General features: G+C 35.3%; 2 pseudogenes; both read left to right on the top strand.

The window, feature by feature from the left end:
* The first annotated feature begins 13984 nt into the window (after positions 1-13984).
* On the top strand, positions 13985-15462 carry LOC120114429 (annotated as a pseudogene).
* Positions 15463-15756: 294 nt separating this feature from the next.
* LOC120114356 lies at positions 15757-16613 on the top strand (annotated as a pseudogene).
* Positions 16614-22079: the final 5466 nt, after the last annotated feature.

Raw genomic sequence — 22079 nt, 5'->3', positions numbered from 1 at the left:
TACTTCTAGTTTATCTTCTCTTCCAACTCTTTCTGTAATTTCGCCATATTCTCCTCGATTTAAGCGATTCTTAATTCTATAATATTTTTTTTCAAGCGGGTGTTATGCGGATGAGGTGTGTCCAATGCTTGAGGTGGTGTATCCAGTATTTGTTCCTTTTGATGAGATATTCTTCTGTTATGCAAAGAAATGAAAATAACAAAATGCAAAATATGTCTAAATACATGATGCATGAAATGTTCGAGGCATTGATCCAAAAATATGTCTGTTATTATAAATAATCATTATTGGGGACAAAAGTGTTACGTCTTAAGAGACAAAAACATTTTAAAGGTATAGACCCCAAATAACTTCTGACAGGTTGAGTTGAATACCCTATCGAACCTCTTCGGCTTCTCTGACTAAACTGCACAGGTGACGAGCTGGCTTTTGTACTTGTCCTAAGAAGTCTCAAATGGTTGCATCTCCGGTTCTCACTCTCTGTCGAGTCTGTTCCCTAATGGAAACACCATTGAAGCCCTCCATCATTAAGAGCTATATAAAGTTCATTTTCTTGTTTCTTGAATTCATCAGCAATGACATCTAGCTCAACTAGGGTTTTGCCATCTTTTTCTCGTAGTCTTTGAAAGGACTCTCTGGGTTAGTAACCTTTTTTGTCTTGCCCCTACAACCCTTGACAACTCAAAAAGTTAACCTTTGGTGTACAATGTAAATCCCGGTCTATTATGAGTATTCTCTGACCATAGTTGGACTTATGAGCTTTTCATATCTTGTATTGTAACCCCTTAGTCCATTAATGCAAATAATTTACGTTTAACGAACACATTTTTTATGGATCAACATCTCTTTTGAATGATGCAAATGATGAAAATAAAATCAAAGAGAGAAAAAAAAATAGTTAATGAGGTAAAAATAATCAAAACAATCATGAAAATAAAAGTCATACCCCACCTGATATCTACCCCAAATGCCTATTATTCCTACCCGGACATGATCTCTATCCCACATGTTGATTTTGAACAATTCCTAACCGCATACATTTCTAGTTCACATGCTTTGAACAGAAAATAAAGCAGGAAATAATCTCAAAGTAGCCTAAGGTTTGGAATGAGGTTTTGGGGTGGGCTCTAACTCCCTGTAGTCTCCCGATTTAGGTTCTAAAGAAGGTACCCGAGTTTTCCTTGCTAGTTCCCCCTTGGGCTTGCAAAACCCTTAGTCCTAAGCGCATTACAAGCTTGTGTGGACTAAGTTAGACTCGAGAGGATACATTCCCTTATGCCTATAAGGTGAATAAATTCACACGAAGACATAAGGTATATGAATCCCGAAGGCTACTTGCTAGGCCTGTGCGGAGAATAAATTCTCACAAAGGCGTTGCTTTCACCCCCACTTAAAAATGGGTTTGGAGCTCGGGTTTAGAGCCTTATGTGAAAAACAAGTTTGTCAAGCTGAATCATTGAGAGAAATCGTCAGTACAACTATTTATTCGAAAATATAATCAAAAGTAAATAATAAGGATCGAAATGTTACTTTTAAATTTAAACTTACCCTTTTCATTAAAAAGACAACTGTAAATTACATTAGCATGACTCACTTACCTGTCCCTAGCGGAGTCGTCAAGCTATCGCGGCCGTATTTCGGGTGGGCCCGGAATTGGACTTCGACTTGGATTAAATGATTAGAGTCGCCACGGATCATTTATTTTTAGAACAAATGAGTTGATCGAATACCTTATTTCTTACCTGATCTACATCTTACCAGTGATATGTCAGATTCGGGAGTCGATTACAGTCAAGGAAGGGTTAGCACCCTTGAATTGCCCTTTCGGTACTACTTAATTTCCAGTTGTCTTAATTACTAAAATTGAAAGTTAAATTAAAAAAAAAGGTAAAAATTGATCCAAATTACTTATCTTTGATAGACTTAAACGAAGACCCTTAAAATATAGAAATACTAGACTTGTAATGAAGCACAAAATCGAATTAAGGTAAAAATGCATCAATATGAAGATAATAAACACAAAAAAATAAAAAATAAAATAAATAAAAATAAAGCTAAAAATAAGGCAAAATAAAATTAATAACCAAAACTAAAAATAAAGAACAGTGGATGAAATAATTAAATAAGGGAGACAGAAGCAGAAATACAACAAACATAAAAATGAAAAAATAAAAAGTAAAATTTTAAGAAGAAAAATAAAAATAATATATATATATATACATGTAAAATAAAAATGAAAGGATGAAAACAAATAAAATAAAAAATGAACATGTAAATATATATATATATATATATATATAAATTAATAGGTATTTAAAAAGAATAAATAATGAGAACAAACAAAATAAAGAAAAACAATAATAAAAAAGAAAACAATCACTTCAACGAAAAGGAAAAAAAAGTAAAAGTTTGGTGAGGGAGAGATGACGGGAAGGAAGAAAAAAAAGAGGAGGGGGCCCTAGCTAATAAATGTGAGGTGATATATATATATATATATATATATATATATATATATATATATATATATATATATATATATATATAATAATAATAAAATAAAAAAAATAAATATATATATATATATATATATATATATAATATTAGGTAAAAACAACAACAACAACAACAACAACAACAATAATAATAATAATAATAATAATAATAATAATAATAAAAGGTATATATATATATACACACACATATAAATAAAAAGAAAAATATAAGTAAATAAATAATAATAATAATAATAATAATAATAAACCAAAAATAAAAATATTAAAAATAAAGAATAAAGAAGATAAAAATAAAAATATAAAAAATATGTATAATAATAATAAGAGGGTTAATTTGAAATAAAATCAAAATTGGGGGCCAATTTAAAAGGAAATTCGGGATTAAATTGAATTATATGGGCCAAAATAAAATATTCAAAAAACGGGGGGGGGGGCAAAAACACAATTCCCCTTTTTTAATGAAAAACACGCGGATCGTGTGTGGGTATGGGTCGGTCGGCAGATATCCACGGGTTGGGTATAAAACCCAACTTTCAATAACAACTTTTCATTTTTCCATTTGATCTAAAATGGATCAAAACAACCCCTTTAAAACTCTCTGTTTTGGTCTTGGGGTGTTCTTCATTTGAAGAACACCCGCTACGTAAACCCAAAAATGGTCGGCCACCGCCTCGCCGACCACTTTATATCAGCGCCGACCATCATTCATCGGCGGTGGTTGAAATATTTTTGCATTTTTTTAAAACTCTTTTAACCCTCATCTCAAAAACACCCTTAAATTTTCGAAATAGGCCTCGGGGAGGCTAGATCTAATAAAAACTCCTCGGTTACCCTCTCATTCGATCATCGGCCGGTTGGTTCTTTGGGATTTTACAACTCGAAAGCGAAGGAAATGGAGGAATCTACATGCAAACATGCGAAAAATTGAACTAAAAAAGGTAAAAAAGAGATACCTTTTATTTATCTTTGAATCGTTTACAAACTATGCTTCAAAAAAATATTGTGATTCTCTTTCTATTTCGTAGTATCTTTTCGTGTGTTTTTGCCTAGTAATCGTGTCCTCCTGTGTTGGGTTTACAACCATATTTATAATCTAATACATGCTATTTTTAGTTTGATTATTCTAAAGTCCTCTTCGAGCTAAAAGACTCGATTTGTTGAATGCTGGTGATGCTGGTTCGTCGGGGAATTCGGTGAGGCGTGAGGCATGGGATGCGGCTCTTGGAGCGACTGGCGGCTGAAATATTTGAAGCCCTAATTTTCTTTAGGGTTTTAGGTCAGGTAGGGCACAAATGGATCTGCTTCGCTGGTACGGGCTGCTGATTTAGGCCACCGCTGAGCCACTTGTTTTGAATCTTGTTTTGGCTTTTGTTTTCTTGTGGGTTGCCTTGTAAACGTTGGGCCTGTAAAAACAAAAAAAAAACATGTATTGTTTTAAATGAAATAATATATATATATATATAATTTTATATGGACGAAAATTAGTGTCCACATCCATAACAAAGGAACGCTAAAGTTTACTCGGTCATCGAAATTTGCTCTACTCCTTCATAACAAAGGAACGCTAGAGTTTCTCAGTCTTAGAAATTTTCTCTACTCCTCCATAACAAAGAAACGCTGGAGCTTGCTTGATCTTATAAATTTGCTCTACTCGTCCATAACAAAGGAACTCTAGAGGTTGATCGGTCTTAGAAATTTGCTATACTCCTCCATCATAAAGGAACGATTTAGAAATTTGGTCTTCATATTTGAAGCTGTGAAAAATGTTTTGCCCTTTCAAACCGAGGCAATTAGATATTTTTCCCCTTCAAGATAAATCAATTAAACTTTAAGTAGATCACTCCTCCAATTTGAAGTGATGAAATATGTCTTTTTAATACCCTAATCTAGTCTGATCCTAAGACCAAATAATTAAAGTTCCACACGGGACTACTGAAGTGACTAATCCAAAAATTTTCTTTTAAAAAAACTAACTATAAAAAAGTCATATATAAACCATCCATAATGATATAAAATAAAAATGTAATAATCAAATTTACAAATACGGGGAGCTTCCAATACATTCCAAAAATAATAATACTAAGTTTAAACAAAATAAAATTACGATTGAATACAAAGTTTTAGAAATAGTACATGCCCTCTAAGAATCACTCAAGATGCACTATGATGCCTCAGTTGGTCTAGAATATGTTGGTGACGATAATGCTCCTCGACTGGTCACCTAATAATATGTGCACAAAAACATGTTCTGAATGTCGAGCTTACTAGCTTAGTGCCACACTAACAATTGTATTGTACTTTATGCATTTACTAAATGAACATGCTAGTGGCATAGGTTTGAATATATAAGGATGCTGACATGAAATGATGAGGCAGGCAACGTGGTGTGGCTGAGGGTTCTGCATATCAGAGCATAAACCCCTCTAGCATACCTAAAATACTGTGGAGTATTTGGGGTGAGATTTAGAACTGCATCAGAGACGTACACCTGACTAATTTACTCTGTCAAGTCTTGGGGCATCTGCACTTAACTGGCGATTGAAGTGCCCTGGCACTGAATGAGATAAATCTAACGAGACAATTATCAACTGTTAGAGCAACTCGGGTGTTCAGACTATTTTATGAGCATCAAACAAGGCTAGTTTTATGTTATCCTAGTTATTATGATTTCTATCTATACTACATTTATTATTGTTTTCTTTTGTAGTTTATTTCATGGTATTATGGTGTTATTGGGCCTCTTAAGTCTAACCCCTTAAACATTTGGATTCTTTATCCAAAACTGTACGCTGGTACCGATACTACATTCATCGGTATCAGTACTTCCCCTTGGGTATCGATACCCACCCTTTGGTATTGATACTAAAATAACTATTATAAGATGAGAAAGAAAGGTAGTACCAATACTCTAAGACTGAGTATAGATGAAAGAAAGGTAGTACCAATACTCTAAGACTGAGTATAGTTAATTCTATATAGGTGTATCGATACTATCCTGAGTTCCAATACCAAACTTTACTTCGATATTTTGAAAAATAATTCAGTATTGATACCCCTACTAGGGGTATTAACACTCTACCCTTAGTATCGATACTCCCATGAGTACTAATACCAAAATTGGCTACTAGAATTCGCTAACTGAACTTGGTATCGATACTTCTTCTACGAGTATCGATACCTAACCAACAATATTGCTATCCTATGAATGAGTATCGATAATTCTAGCAAAAAACTTCCTTATTTTAAACCATCTAATGAACAATATTGGTATTGTTCTTACAGTACCAATAATCAACCAAAAAATACCCTATTTGGGCATGTAAATAACTCCCTATTTCACCAAAAATCCCTACTGAGGTTCCCAAAAATTATTAGAGTTTTATGTTTGTTAAGACGGGTCTTAATATGTCTATAAAAAATCAGAAAGACATCATATACTGAAATCTACTATGAACATGCTTCATAACTCATGCAACCTATCAAAACACATCTAGTGATCTACATGTGGTAGAGTTGAGTTACAAGTGTGTTACATGGACTACTAAGCTACTAGAAATGCCCAAAGCTCAACCAAGAGTAAACTTGTCATTCTCTTTGTTCCTGGAGGTTTCTTTAACTTCTCTTACTAGACAAGAATCAAACACATGAGTTACTAACTTGATTTAGAGGTTAAGAATGATTAAAAACATTTACTAAGATCTTAATCCACCCAAAAACGTGTTAATTTTCTAAGAATCACTAAAACCCACTTATGGTCACCATAGCCCAAAACTTATGAATGAGAGCTTGGAATAAGGGTTTATGATTCTTACCTTATAATTTTCTTGATTCACCTAAAAGACCTCAAAGTTACTACATTTTCTATCGTAGGCTTGAGGAAGAAGATGAAGAGGAGATATGAAGCCTTTGGGAGAAGAAAATGAGAAATGAGAGGAAAATAAATGGTTCAGGTGTGAGATCATCCTTCATAAATGGGATTCAACCTTTCAAAAATAAAATGAGTAAATCATTCCCTTGGTCCTTCAAATTTTGGTCATAACTTAAAAACTACTATTTATCATCCAATGGGCCCAAACCAAAGCCCACTAAGTCTAAGTCTCTCTACAAGGCTAATGGGTTTATCTAAAGCCCTCTCTATTTAGCCCGAAACTCCTAACCTGAGATTTGAGGCTTTACAACTATCACTCCTAATTAGAAATTTTGTCCTCAAAATTTACCTAAATATAAGAGGAAGCTAAATATCCTTCTCAGTTTCCAAAGTTACCTCCTCAATGTCATGGTTCTTTCACAACACCTTTACTAGAGAGATCGTTTTGTTCTTTAGCTCTTTCATGTCTCTTGCCAAGATCATGAGAGCTCTTCCACGTAGGTTAAGTTTGGGCTCATCTCGATCTTCTTTAGGGGTATAACATGGGAATGATCATAATGATATCTCCTAAGAATGTAAACATAAAATACATTATGGATGCATTCCAGATCTGATGGTAAAGCCAACCGATAAGCCACTGGTTCAACTCCCTTTAGTACCTTGTAAGCTCCTATGAAGCACGAGGTCAACTTTCCCTTACATCAAAACAAAATACTTTCTTCCAAGGGAAAACCTTGAGGAACACCTTGTTTCCTACTATAAACTCAATATTCTTATGTTTCATGTCTGGGTAAGATCTTTAATTATCTGAGGCCTCCCTTAGTCGGCTCTAAATTAGCCAAACATTCTATTTAATATCTCTGAAATTAGGACCTACTATGTTATCCTCGCTACGCTCTGTCCAACAAAGTATAGTTCTATAATTAAGCCATACAAGGCCTTGTACGAAGCAATCTGAATACTCGACTGAAAATTATTATTATACGCGAACTCTACTAATGACAGGTGGTCCTCTCAACAACCCTCAAGATCTATGATGGTACACCTAAGCATGTCCTTAAAGATATGAATGACATGTTTTGACTAGCCGTCTGTCTCAGGGTAGAAAGCGGTACTAAAGTGTAACTTGATGCCTAGAGATTCATGGAGAGCTTTCCAAAACCAGGAATTAGAATGCATGTCTCTATCGGATATGATCAAAAATTGGTACCCCATTCAACCTCACTATCTCATGGATTTACATCTGAGCTAGTCTTTCTAAGGTATATTCCATCCGAACTTGGAGAAAATAAGATGATTTGGTTAAATGGTCTACTATGACCCAAAATGCATCATGGCTCTGTCTAGTCATGGATAACTCAGTCACAAAGTCCATGGTTACACTGTCCTATTTCCACTGAGGAATCTGAATAGGCTGAAGTAACCCTGTGTTTCACTTTCACCCATTGACACACTAAACATCTAGCGATCAACTCAGACACTTTCCTTTTCATGCCCGACCACCAGTATAATTATCGAAGCTCTTGGTACATCTTATTATTGCATGGGTAAACTGAGAGTGGATTACAATGTGCCTTATGAAGAATTTTACTACGTAACTAAGCATATGTGGGTACACACAATCGGCCCATAAAGTACAATACGCCCTATCACGTAACTCAAAACCCGGTGCCTTAACTTGTCAAACCTGCTCAACCAAAGTCCTTAACCAGACATCTAAACTTTTCAATCTTTTGGTCTCACCTACTAGCTTTGGCTTGACTGGTAACTTGATTAACAACCCACCTTCACTAGTCAGAATCAAATGTGCTAGAAGGGCTCGCAACTCTGTCCGAATAATAATCTATCACATATTCGTAGTTCTTCAGTAACTCAACGCAACTATGCTACCTCAAGCTTAACTCTTTTTGTGTGAGTAGATACTTAAGACTCTTGTGATCGGTGAAGATATATCATTTCTCACCAAATAGGTAATGTTGCCAAATCTTTAAGGCAAACACTATTATTGCTAGCTCAATGTCGTGAGTGGGGCAATTGCACTCGTGAGGTTTGAGCTGATGGAAAGCATAGGCTACCACCTTACCCTATTGCGTCAAGACACATCCTAGACCATTCAGCGATGCTCCACTGAAAACTGTGAATTCCTTACTCGACTTTGGTTGAGTCAACAATGGTCTTGAGTTAAAATGACCTTCAACTTTTTGAAGCTTTTCTGTCGCTTCTCATTCCATATGAAGAGAACTCATTTCAGAAGCAATTTGGTTAACGGGATAGCTATAATCAAGAAGAGCTGAATGAACTGACGATAGTACCCGACTAGCCCTAGAAAAACATGAACTTCAGACATATTCTTCAGTGGCTCCTACTCAATTATTGCATGAATCATTTGAGGATTGAATCATATGCTATATGTTGACAAAATATGACCTAGAAATGAAACTTCTGACAACTAAACTCATATATTCCAAATTTGGCATACAATTTTTAATCTCAGAGTGTTTCTAGGATGATGTAGAGGTGCTGATTGTGCTCTTCCTCTAATCAAGAGTACACGAGGGTTCATCTATGAACACCACTACGAATTGATTTATGTGTGGATAAAAGACTCGGTTTATCATGTCCATGAATTTTGTTGGGGCATTGGTGAGTCCAAATGACATTACCAAGAACTCATAATAATCGTATCTCGTCCTGTAACACCCATTTCCCGTATACGCTTCCATACACAAGTCATAAGTGTCACATGACTTTTAAAAACATTCACTCATTTGTAAAACCCATAAAATTTTGTTTTGAGATTAAAACAAAACATTTTAATACAAAAATAAAACATTTATAGAAAGATATTACTAAAAATTATCGCTTTATTCCATAGCATTTTTTCCTTAAAGTGGATACATGCCTTCTAATTTTCAAAATAAACATGATTGTCCTACTGTTACTGATGAGAGTCAACCTTAGATTGATGATAGCTGCTATTGCACCCCTTACCTAGCTTGTCTTTGCTTTTACATATGCGTGAAATCAATAAACATTAAGTATTTACTTAGTGAGACATAATATTGTAAAGAAACTGCAATTTATACATAAATATATCATGACTATTTGATTACGAACTAAATCGCATACTCCATAAGGATCAAATCAATCTATATTAGTTAAACCAAATTTTTTTCATACAATCAGTAAAATTATTCTTAGTATGCCCAACATACCTATTTTCTGTATATTTTTTCCAATTATTCTTTATTTGCACTATGTCTACTAAATGAGAAAGTAATGTACATGTATTTGACCAAAGTGCCAAATGGTCAATTATCTTTTATAAATACCATGAGTGGCACCTTTTATGCCATTAATACACCATTATGTAATTTCATTTATGGCATCCTTTCATGCCGATTATGCACTGTTATGCATTTTCATTTATGAAATCCTTTCATGCTGATAATGCACCGTTATGCATTTTCATTTATGGCATCCTTTCATGTTGATAATGCACTGCTATACATTTTCATTTATGTCATCCTTTCATGCTGATAATGCACCATTATACATTTTCATTTATGGTATCATTTCATACCGATAATGCACCGTTATGCATTTTCATTTATGACATCCTTTCATGCCGATAATGCACCGTTATGTATTTTCATTTATGGCATCATTTCATGATGATAATGCACCATTATGCATTTTCATTTATGACATCTTTTCATGCCAATAATGCACCATTATGTATTTTCATTTATGACACCCTTTCATGCCGATAATGCACCGTTATGCATTTTCATTTATTCATTCATTTTAGAGCAGTTCATACTCTAAAACTTATTGATAATATCATTTCCATACACATAATGAAAGTATATTAAATACTGCAAAACATGCATTAAATCAAAACATTCTAAGTGGACCCATTGTGAGTCTTGATTATCTCATATAAATACAACAAATGCGCTCACCTGATATATCTCCCTAGTATGTTGTAATGACGTCCAACTACTCGGCAACTTTATCCTTATCATTTTTCTTGCTTGACTCGGGAGCTTGGTTATAATCTACACAAGCATCCATTAAGTACACATACCATACCAATGTTAGTATACACTCTAACATTTATACTTTAATAATACTCAAAAGTACTATTATTTTCAACTTCTATTACAATTTCAACCTATCTTACAATTTCAGGTTCAATAGTATCGATACCCCTACCATGGTATCGATACTTCTATACCATGGTACCGATACTCTATTTCAGTATCGATATCATTTCTACATTCTGGAATCCATGGTATCGATACATTTCTCTTAGTATCGATACCCATAGCAGTATCGATACTAATTGCATCAGTATCGATACTATTCATCGTAATTCTTTAAATTCAAACCTATAGTATTGGTACTGTTCTTCCAGTACTGATACCCCTACCCAAATTTTCCATTTTTCAGCTCGATTTTTACCCAAATTTGGTTAAATCCACTTACTTTTACCTCCAACAATACTATTAAACTCTTCTTTACTTATCTCAACCAACTTTCCTTCATTTAGCTTCTTATAACATCCAAAATCTCCAAAGAAAATCTCAAACTAAGAATCATACTGCTTTTTCTAACATATTTTTAATCACAACCAAGGCTTCTAATCTCTTATTTACTACTCTGACAAGTCAAATATACTAGTAAACCTCAATAAAAACTCATATTCCAACATATCATTCAAAAACCCATTTCCTTCAATCTCAAATAAAACATCCATCTCTTAGCTTTAATCCTCTTTAACCCTTCCTTAAGCCTCTATAACACTCAAAGTTTCAAGAACAAACAAAAAACGAAAGGAAAAACTAGCTAGATAAAGCCTTACCTTTGTCTATGGAGGAGAGCACTTTCACGGGGAAGAAGAAGAGAATAACTTAGTGTATTTTCACTTTCCCCTTTCCCCTTTCCCCTTTTCTTTAATACCCTAATTAAAAATAAATTTTAAATTCATTTTCCCTTAAAGGGCCAAAATGCCTTTTTATTCTTCCATCTTTTATTCTTTCATTGCTAATAATTGGTCTTAAACACTATTTCTAAATCATTTCTTATCCTTTATCATTTATTCAAATTAATCCTCCAATTTTAAATCTTTTCAATAAAGCTATTGACCTGATATTTCGGGTATTACAATTCTTCTCCCTTAAGAAATTTTGTCCTCTAATTTAAAGAAGTACCTAAAACGAAGAGGTGTAGAAACTGCTTCCTCATATCTTCCTCTCTTTCCCAAGTAGCTTCTTCTACCTTATGGTTCTTCTAGAGCACTTTAACTAAAGGAATCTTCTTGTTACATAGTTCCTTATTTTCTCTAGCCAAGATCCGCACTGGTTCTACCTTATAAGTTATCTAATATGTTGGTCTACGAAAAATTATAATGATTTTATGATTGATACACACCAAATATCACTATAAAATTTTCATACTGAAATAGGGGATAAAATATTTACTATTATGACTGACCCACTCTTCTTCAATCTCATTCATTCTCACGATGACTTCTTTTCCTTGTATATAAAAAAACTCTAAACTGAGAAATTCACTCACCATAATCAAATATACGATGCGAGTTGCTCTATATTATTGCAGTATAAAACTCTAAAATCAACTTAAAAACATCATTTTAAATGTTTGAATTTAAAAATTGGAAAGAATGTTTAGTACAGTTCATATTTAAATAAAAAGAAGCTTATATTAAATTAAAAATAAATAAATTTAATGGAGTGACTGAATTATATATTTCAAGTTACTGCATTTAGTTTGTAGAATAATTACTTAAATTTGAATTTAAATGTTAGTAAAAGTGACCACGTTGACACGGTGATTTTTGATGGGTTGTCCACCTTTAAGTCAGTGTACAACAAGCCATTCTAGATTGTCAAATAAGATGAGACATATCGTGAGTTACTCGAGATAGATTTAGAATCGATTCAGTTAAGATTTGATATATACTCTGATTGAATGGACTTAAATCGAGTTCTTAACGAGCGAAACTAGCTACTTGATATCCGATTCAAAAAGCTCGTGAGTAGCTCGAAAATAATATATTAATATTTTATTTTTAAAAAATAAATTATTAATAATATTAATATTTATGTGTTGATTTTTTTTTAAAAAATACAATAAGGTTTTCATGTATTTAATGTTCATGCGAGTTTGAATTCGAGGCTTCAATCGAGTTAAGTTTAAGATTTTTTTTTCATTTCGAACCTTTTCGAGCTACTCACGAGCTACAGTTTAAGATTTCCGATTCAAGTCGAACTCGAAAATTTTAAATTTACGAGTTTTCAAGTAGAGTGAAACTCTATTTTAAAGTTTAGAGTCGAGTCAAATTCAATAATACTTGAACTCGACTAGTTTACACACAAGCCACCTCTATTCGGTTTGGAGGGAACAGTTAAAATAAGACATTTATCTTTATCACCTCCCGTATACTTTTGTGCTATGCCTTTCTTTTACTGCCAAACAATATAGCTGCTTCACATTGCATTTTGCAAACAAATATAAATAAAATTTATTCCCATAAATTAATTATTTTAATAAATAAATATTATTCTCACAAATTCACCTAAACAATAAATAAAAGTTTATATACTATTCCAATTCAATATCAATTAGAAGATTGAAAAAAAAACCTTTTTTTTCTCCTTTAATTAAATGGACTTGGTTTGTTAAGCTTTACCGCAAAGTATTGCATAAGAATGGGTGCTAGGGAAAATTGGGTGCCCAAATCTTGTCCCTGGTTCGTTTTCCAAGTGACAAAAGTACGGCGTTTGGCTATTTTGTCTACTTGTATGGTGGCTGGTGCGAATATTGGAAGCATGGAAGCAAAGCAAAGGCCGAGAATGGCGGCAACCCATATCCCTATTTCTTAAAATCTAAAACCCACACCACTTTAGTCATATTTGTTGGTTTTCTACAATATTTATAAGCTGGCGGTTTCCTTTGAAGAGGAAAAGGAAAAAGATACTCATTACCATATAATCTCTGCCTTTAAATTTCGTTTTTCTTCCCCACCCCCACCAAAAAAAAAAAAACAACTGTCTTCCTGTTCAAAAGGATAATAGTGTGGTGAGGTGGCTGGGGGACCTTATTTGCAAGTTTAGGGGAGATTCGTGGTTTATTTGATGAAAAAGAGCAGTTTCCTAAATGGGGAAAGTTGTTTCATTATGAGCATGGGCTGGAGCCAAAGAGAGTAGAGTAGCATTAAAGCTGTTTGATTTAGTTGTGAAGCTTCCAAGTAAGTAGTATATTACTCCATTATTCGTACCTGGGAAGATGATCATGGCTAACTACGAGAATCATCACCGTCCATTTCCATCTTATGGTGATAATCCCATGGGCAATAGCAACTGGTCTAAAACCAGTAATATATGCAATGTTTTAGCTAGCAGTGATTATGGCTCTAGTGCCGGTGCAGTTGGTGTAAGGATTCTGCAGCCTTTTGACATTTCCTCCACTTCTAGCTCTACTGCTCACACCGCCTTCAAATACAAAAGGAAAAAACTCTTTTGTCTGTTTGATTGAGACAGACTGAGGATGACTGTTGATTTGTGTAACAGGAGGGATGGCGGCATCTTTGGAATTTCCTTTTACATTTTCACAGCGGAAGGAGCATGAGAGACAAGTTAGGATTTATAAATACATGATGCTTCCGTTCCTGTGCCTCCTGATCTCCTCATACCCTCGGTTTCGGTTGCTTCCCACCCTGCCGGTAATCTCTTTTCTATTCATCTTTTTCTTACGTTTGGGGAAGGGTTGTTGTCTATGTATGCCAATATTGCAAAATTTATTGTATTGAAGAATTACTTTGTGGTTGGCAGGTAGAAGGGATGTTGAGCCAGGGAGGTGCAAGAGAACAGATGGGAAAAAATGGAGATGCTCAAGAGATGTGGCGCCTGACCAGAAGTACTGTGAGCGCCACTTGCATAGAGGTCGTTCCCGTTCAAGAAAGCCTGTGGAACTGCCTAACAAGAGGACTCGTCAAGCCACCCGTGGTCAACCTCTTCCTTCATCTTCCTCCACCATTCTCACTAAGAATGCTTCTCAGCTTCAACCCTTCCGGCAGAACCAGACCACCTGGTTTCTTGACAAGCCAAGTGAGAAAGCTGCAACTTTTTGGCCTCTCACCTCTGTTTCTTCCTACAAAGAACCCAAGTGAGTTAGACAACCACGTTTGTGATTTTTTTAAGCTTTTATTATGCTTTTCTTTTACTAATTTGGGCCATATTCCCCCTCATTGTAGAACCTCGAACTGGACTACGAATGAACTCATTCCCATGGCTGACCAGCAGTGGCATCATCTCATGCAAACAGGGGCAGCTACTGAAGGTTTTTTGTCCAATGCTTATGACAAGGAACCTCTAGACTTGATCTCGTATCCAAATTTCAATGTTGCAGAAGATCAACAATGCAATACTTGCCCTTGGTTTCTCAACTCTGAAATAGTTCCGTTACACAAGTCCGGTGAAGGTACACGTACTGGCTTAATTGATGCGTGGTCTACTGGTGTATTAGGTGACAACACTGGGGCTGAAGCCTCCATTTCCTGTAACGGGAAACCCTCTCTTTCATCACTTTCACTGTCAATGGGAGTCAATACCATCACGGATGATGAGATGGGTCCTATCCGTATGGGGTTGGGAGTGAACGAGTATGATGAGAACGATGAATATGCTTCCACATCAATTCTTTCAACTTGGTTAGCCCCTGCATCTTGGCCTGCCTCCACACCAGGTGGCCCACTAGCTGAGGTTTAAAGGCCGAGCGCCACCAAAAGCTGCTCGAACCGATCATATCCGGTCACCAGAAATGAAAAGTCTTGTAGTCCACCGGTGACTGTATTGTCCTCGCCGTCTGGTGTTTTACATAAAGCTCTTGCGTCATTGTCTGATAGCAGTGGCAGTAGCAGCCCAGCACTTGTTAGTTCCAGGGTCAAACCTGAGATTAGTTTGATGTTGGCTTAAAGGAAATTACGACTCCCGCTTGTCCGAAATCAAATTTTACAACAAACGGATTTGTTCTTGTTTTTTTTGTATGGTCTAAATGAATCACCTAGTTGTTGGTTTATGACATATGAATTTAACTTGGTTTCTCAATTGTTCAATAATTGATGTTTTTAAGAACTTGTTACTGTGATTAACTCCCTTTGGCAAGATTGCACCACAATTTGCTAACTTGTCATTCCATTAACGAGCTTGAATTTTCCCCAATCTCTCGAGGCCAATTGCTAGTAGGGACACATGGAAGCCCAAATATATTCAAAGTAAGGACAAGTCCAGAAATTTCACACCATCACTCCCAATTTCGGGATCACTCTCCAACTTCCTTTAATGAGCAATGGCTTCAACTCTGTCTTGCTCAGCTTCACAATTGGTAACAAACAGGGCTAATCTCCCTGATTCCACCAAAGCTATAACGCCATGTTCTGTATCTCTTCCGAACAAGAATTCTTCCAGCAGCCGGTTGTTTGTTGTAAGGGCACATGCTACCGGTCACCATAGCAAAGACACGTCAGTGGACGTGCACGTTAACAAGGATAATAAAGGCCAAGGGACAGCCGTTGAGAAGAGGCCTAAACGGTTGGCTATGCACGTCTCTCCTTTTGGTATGTATATTTTTAGTTCAATTCTAATCTAGTGCAATTTTTTTATATATTTGATTTAATCTTTCGGAGTATCATAACATGATCCATGGATGGCAGGTTTGTTGGACCCCTTGTCGCCCATGAGATCAATGCGTCAAATGCTGGACACAATGAACCGGATATTCGAGGATTCTGTGATATTTCGTAGCACGGGCCGAAGAGGAGAGGTGCGTGCAACTTGGGACATCAAAGATGATGAACATGAGATCAAGGTGAGATTCGATATTCCGGGGCTCGAAAAAGACTACGTCAAGGTCTCCGTGGAGGACGATGTTCTGGTTATAAAGGGGGAGCACAAGAAGGAAGGAAATAGTGATGAATAGACAAATAGGAACTACAGCTCCTATGATACTCATCTCCAATTACCAGGCAACTGTGATAAAGAAAAAATCAAGGCAGAGGTGAAGAATGGAGTTCTCTTCATCTCCATTCCTAAGACTAAAGTTGAACGCAAAGTTATTGATGTAGAAATTCAGTAAAATGCTTGCTGGTTTATTCCTTGTGTGATCTTGAGTTTTGTATACAACTCTAGTGTCACTGTAACTGCAGCTAGTAATGGGAAAAATGGTCTTTTTCTGTTGAAACGTTTTCGCCGATTCCAATTGCATACCCAATTCAGAAAATATTTGCAGAACAAGGTTTGTGATGCAAATAAGACTAACACCTTCTTGACATGATCTGATGTTTCTAGTTTCATCTTGAATTTTGTTTTATTTTATTATCCAATTTCGATCTTGATCATAATATACTTTGAGTGCATTACACATCTCATCATTAATTTCATCCTAAATTTATTTCTTTAAATTAGATCATTGCAACTTTCCTTCTTCAGTTTTTCTAACTACAAGTTGAATCAATGTCACTTCACTTGCTTTCGATCATTCTCCCTGCTACCAGATACTTGTGTTTAGATTTCTTTAACTCGTGTTTAGATTTCTAAAACTTTAAACCCTAAACCTTTACACAATGATAAACAAGAAACTAGGATTACTCTATTAACCAATACTAATAGATATTCAAATACCAACCCCTTTTCTTCTCTAATCTAATTATGTATTTTTCCCATGGTACATTCATGTCAATAATTTGATATAAGAGATCCAAATTTCCATCGGTCCTTTATCAATTTTTTTATTCATAAATGCACCTTTCGTCAAGTGGACTGTAGCATACCCACCGGATTTCCTTGTGTTTTAGTTAAAAAAAATTTAAAATGAAAAACAAGTATTTAAATTATGCATCGTTTTATTATTTTTGATTAAAATAATTATCCATTTTTCATTTAAAAAAAAAAGAAAGGGCAAAAAGCATACAACCCAGCTTATTATTATTACAAAGTGTCACGTTTTCTTTTGTGCAAATATTTTGGCGGGGGATGTAAATATGTCCAACGGACCACGTCATTAACAATTCTTCCAACTTATATCACGTTTTATTTGAGCACAACAAAAGAACGTTTCCAGAAATAATTAGTGCATAAATAGTGAAATGAATCGTGGGATCAAACTAAACACAACATTGAACTTCAAACATGTTTTTGAAACCACCTCTCGAGAAATTATTTGATGAACTCGATTTATTATGTTATACGTAATCCTAATAAATTAGAGTCACAAATTTTAAAATAACTACTCATTTCTTATTTACATGTAAGAAAAAGATAAAAATTTACCTTAAAAAATGATACGGTCAAATATTATTAATTAGGACTACGAAAGATATGGTGAGCATGACCATATAGTAATTTTTCCCTCCCGAGGCATTGGGGGATTGCAATACAAGTTGGTATGTGAGAGAGGATGATGAACATAGTGAAGCAAAGACATTATGTGGTGGGTCTGAAAAACACAGGAGAAAAAGGCATTATGTGGCTGGTGCTGCCCACGTAACGTGGCTTATTTTCCTTCCATTAAGCTTCAAATCTTAGATGCAATAGGGTTATCCTCACCCCTGCCTTATTTAACATCTTTTATAATTCTTTTCATTATTAATTAATTAGTTTTAATGTAATTTTTAATATCTTTTTATATTTCACATATAAATCATTCACAATAATAGTATATAATTATCTAATTTACTGATAATAAATAAAATTATATGCTTGCCTCTTCCAATTACAATACTAAACTATCCCTCAAGACCCTTGTCTACTGATCTTGAATATCTAAACCTAAGGGTGTGTTGGGTTCACAGAATGTAAGATTACCAGTGGGAATAAAAGATTACCAGATAATAAGATTACTGGGAATGTTGTATTTTGTGTTTGGTTGGTTTAGCAGGAATGTAAGATTACCGTGTTTGGTTAAAAGAATAAAAGATTATTGGAATGTATATTTGACCAAATTATCCTTATTATATATTTGTATAATATTACAAATTGTAAAATATTTATATATTTTCTTTAAAAAATTAAATTCATAATATTTATACAATTTTTTACAAAATTAAAAATATAAAAAAGGTTTAATGAAAGGGTAAAAAAAATTTTAACCCCTGAACTTCATATAAAATTTTAATTATAGACTTTTATTTTGTAAATCTAAAATAATTTAAGGATAAATTTGTAATTTAACATTCGTTGAATTTTTATTATTTAATGACAGAAGAAGAATATTTTTGAAAAAAAATAAAAATTTAAGGGCATTTTAATCTAAAATGCCGGTAATGTTACAATATCTAAGGAAAGGGGTAATGACATTCCCAGTAATATACCCAAAAAATCTACTATTAGTAATAAAATATTACCGGGAATGAGATTTTCGATCAAAATATGACCTTCAACCAAACACCCCCTAAAGCTAAGTGGGTTCCCCTGTGGACATGTTGCCAGTGGACATTTTAGGCAGCTAAGATCAACTTTTTAGCCAACATGGATAAGATCGTAAAGCGCTGCTTGCACCGACGCCTCTCTTTTACAAACACAATTATCCTGTAAGATACTGATACCCCAAAGCTAAGCCCATGGTAGTATTAGTTCATTCCTTTATAGCTTTTACTTTTCTTCATCCCCAAGGCACCTGCATTCCTTTGCCCTTATTTCCATCATAATTAGGAACCCAAATCTTTGCTCTGCATCATCTTGATTCTCGAATGAAAATGGCTTCGGTTACAGTGTATGCAACAATACCAGCTGTACTAGCCGCTGCAGTGGGGATTTATTCTTTTGACCGTCATTCTGGAGCCAAGGTATTTAGTTGTTTATTATGGCACCCCTTGCTTATCCATTGGTGTATACAAATTATGTTGTTTCTTTCTTTATTTGTGGTTTGGCGCTCAATAGTATGGATTCATATTTTCAGGAACTTGGAGGTTCATCCACAGGCAGTACGCCGGCAAAACCTAACCAAAAGGTGCAGGCCACGCCACTGCCAAAGGTGGCACCACAATTTGACGGCTTGTACTGTTTTGAAACCCTGGTGGGTTTTTAACGGTACATAATCTGCTGCGCTGGAGGTTCGTGGCGAGTGCTGAAGACATTCAAGATATTGTTTGCTCCTTTTTTTGTTTACTTTATAGCATATTTTCGGAAGAGAAAATAAAGACAAAAAATCTCATATAATATACGATTTTAACTAATTTTTTCCGGATTTGCCAAAATGACCAACAAAATCGCAATGCGATCGCTAATTCGCAACGCGATCTCCATTATCGCAAATCAGTTTCCAGATTCGTAACGCGATTATGACTATCGCAATGCGATTTTTCAATTTCGCGTTGCGATTTTCCCAATTCGCAATGCGAATAAGTAAATCGCAATGCGAATTTGGAAAATCGCAATGCGAATTTGGAAAATCGCAATGCGAATTTGGAAAATCGCAACGCGATACTGACTATCGCAACGCGATAATACAAAATCGCAACGCGATACTGACTTTCGCAACGCGATACTTACTTTCACAACGAGATAATACATAATCACAATGCGATTTTCAAAGCGCCATTAGTATCGCAAAGCGTATTTTATTTTCAAATTCCAAACACGAATATTAATATATTGGAACACTGAACCGTCCACAGTATATCCCGTAATCGCAACTCATAACCTAAAACCTAAAATCACAACTCAGTCCCATCTCCATCTCTCACTCTCTCACCCATCTCCGACGAAATCCGTCCCCATCTCCGACGAAATCCGTCTATCTCCATCTCTCAGAGCCACCCTCACAATCAGAAATGGAAAATCAACCAAATCAACCACCGAGGGTTAGTTTTTTTAATTATTTTCTTTTTGAAATTTTTGCATTATTATTAGGTTTTTTATTTTGAAATTGATGATAAGTTTACTGGTAATTTCAATAATAGATTAACCATTTCACTTAGATTGCTTATTAAATCAACCGAGAATCGCAACGCGAAATGAAAATCGCAACGACAAAATCGTAACGCGATTTTATTCTCTCGTTGCGATAGTCAAATTCGCGTTGCGATTGTCATTTTCGTGTTGCGATTTTCATTTTCAGAAACTATTCTTCTTCTGCAAATTGAAACTTGAATGAATTGCATTACTTCAACCAAAAAACAAAGACAAATAAGAAATTCACAGTGTTGCAAATTTAAGTTTGAAGAATAAACTACTACTCTTTATGTTTATTATTATTTTTGGTATATCTTCACAGTGTAGTTTTTGGTATATCTAACTTAGTATGTTTATTGTTTTTGTAGAACTTTTATTCCGCTCAATTGACCTTAAGAAATAAAGTCAGCCTGGCCAAAACAATTGTGTCGAAGTTTTCACCTGCACAAAGAAAAATATTTGAGGATACTTGCTTCGGGCCATGGCTGAAAGTACAACATCCCGGTGAAGATGCGATGTTGACACACCTGTTTCTTCAAACCATGACTAGCGATCTACCAGATACTATACAACGTCGTGATGAAGAGATATGGTTTGATTTTCCACCGGCGTATACGTGTTTTGGGCGGGAGGAGTTTTGCTTAATCACCGGTCTACGCTTCGGACACGATGATGTAGGTCGGTACACTAGACACATTACCCGCCCATCATGGTTATCCCGGGTTTTTCCTGAGCTGGAGAGGCCGAATCTACACGTGGAAGACCTGACGAGATTATTGAATAAGAAAGATGGTTTTACTCGGATGGATGACGTCGATGTTGTCCGAGTATGCCTTCTAATACTTTTGCATGCCGGCTTTTTAGGCAGAGAGGCCAGACAACCTATTCCAAATGATCTAATCAAATTGGTAGAAGACCTAAATGCATGGAACCTGTTTCCGTGGGGCTCGTATTTATGGAAAGCTATATGGAATAAGTTATCGTCTGCCTTGGATGATCGAAAAAGTTTGCATGGCGATGGTTTCAAATACACTTTGACAGGCTTTATTTGGGCCTTTAAGGTAAGAATTTTTATATAATGTTTCCAAAATTATAAGTAATTATTTAACAATTACTAATGTTTGTTATTATATTGTTTGTAGATTTGGATATTTGAGGCCTTTCCCGCCATGAAGACATATGCAATAAAAACTTCAAATGATATTCCCAGGGCTATTTCCTGGAAGAGGAAACTGACCTTGCAATGGGAAGATTTACTATGGTATACGATAATAAATAATGTAAGTTAACATAAATACTACCATATGTTTATAAACAAGTTATTACTAGTACACGTTTAACTTTGTTTGAGCTTTTATATTGTTAGGAGGCCAACACTCCATTACAGAGGCTGACACCCACGGAAGCTGAGCTTGCCACTGATTGGTGGCAAGCTAGTAAGCGTTTTTTTGATGGCATGGATGATGAGCAGCCTCCACTTCGGGAGCCATCACCTCACCCAGAGCTATCACCTCACCCAGAGCCATCACCTGATCGACCCGACTATACACCTCCATAACGACAGCCATCACCTATTCTGTCACATCATCGAGCCTCTTCTTCACCATCACCGCAAGATAGGCGACCGACAAAGTTGCCACGACGTTTATCTCCCTGTTCTCCACCTCCACGGGATGAGTTAGGGGAATTACGTGTTGAGGTCAATGCCTTGCGTGAGAAGGT

The sequence above is a fragment of the Hibiscus syriacus genome, unplaced genomic scaffold, assembly GCF_006381635.1.
Source record: "Hibiscus syriacus cultivar Baekdansim isolate YM2019G1 unplaced genomic scaffold, ASM638163v2 tig00110223_pilon, whole genome shotgun sequence".
Taxonomy (NCBI): domain Eukaryota; kingdom Viridiplantae; phylum Streptophyta; class Magnoliopsida; order Malvales; family Malvaceae; genus Hibiscus; species Hibiscus syriacus.
The sequence above is the reverse complement of the archived record's forward strand: the minus strand, read 5'-3'. Positions and strand labels throughout refer to the sequence as shown.